Here is a 241-nt window from a genome sequence, read left to right as displayed (position 1 = left end):
TTGTAGGCTCTCTGTACAGATTAGGTTGTCAGAATTTAGGAGACGGCACTTTCGTTTCAGGCTCCCCAGCACTCTTCCCATAGCTTCCATCTTCACGACAGAAGTTGTGAGTTGAGACACGGTGTCGCAACAGTGTTCTCCTATAGAGTTATGCAAAGCGCTTTCTGTTGATGTGTTCACACAGACTTTTGCACATGCTTCCGTTTTCAGGACAGAATCCTGTGAGATGCAAGATGCTTTC

This window comes from Ursus maritimus, assembly GCF_017311325.1.
Source record: "Ursus maritimus isolate PB19 chromosome X unlocalized genomic scaffold, ASM1731132v1 scaffold_X1, whole genome shotgun sequence".
Classification (NCBI taxonomy): domain Eukaryota; kingdom Metazoa; phylum Chordata; class Mammalia; order Carnivora; family Ursidae; genus Ursus; species Ursus maritimus.
This window is presented reverse-complemented; position numbering follows the sequence as displayed.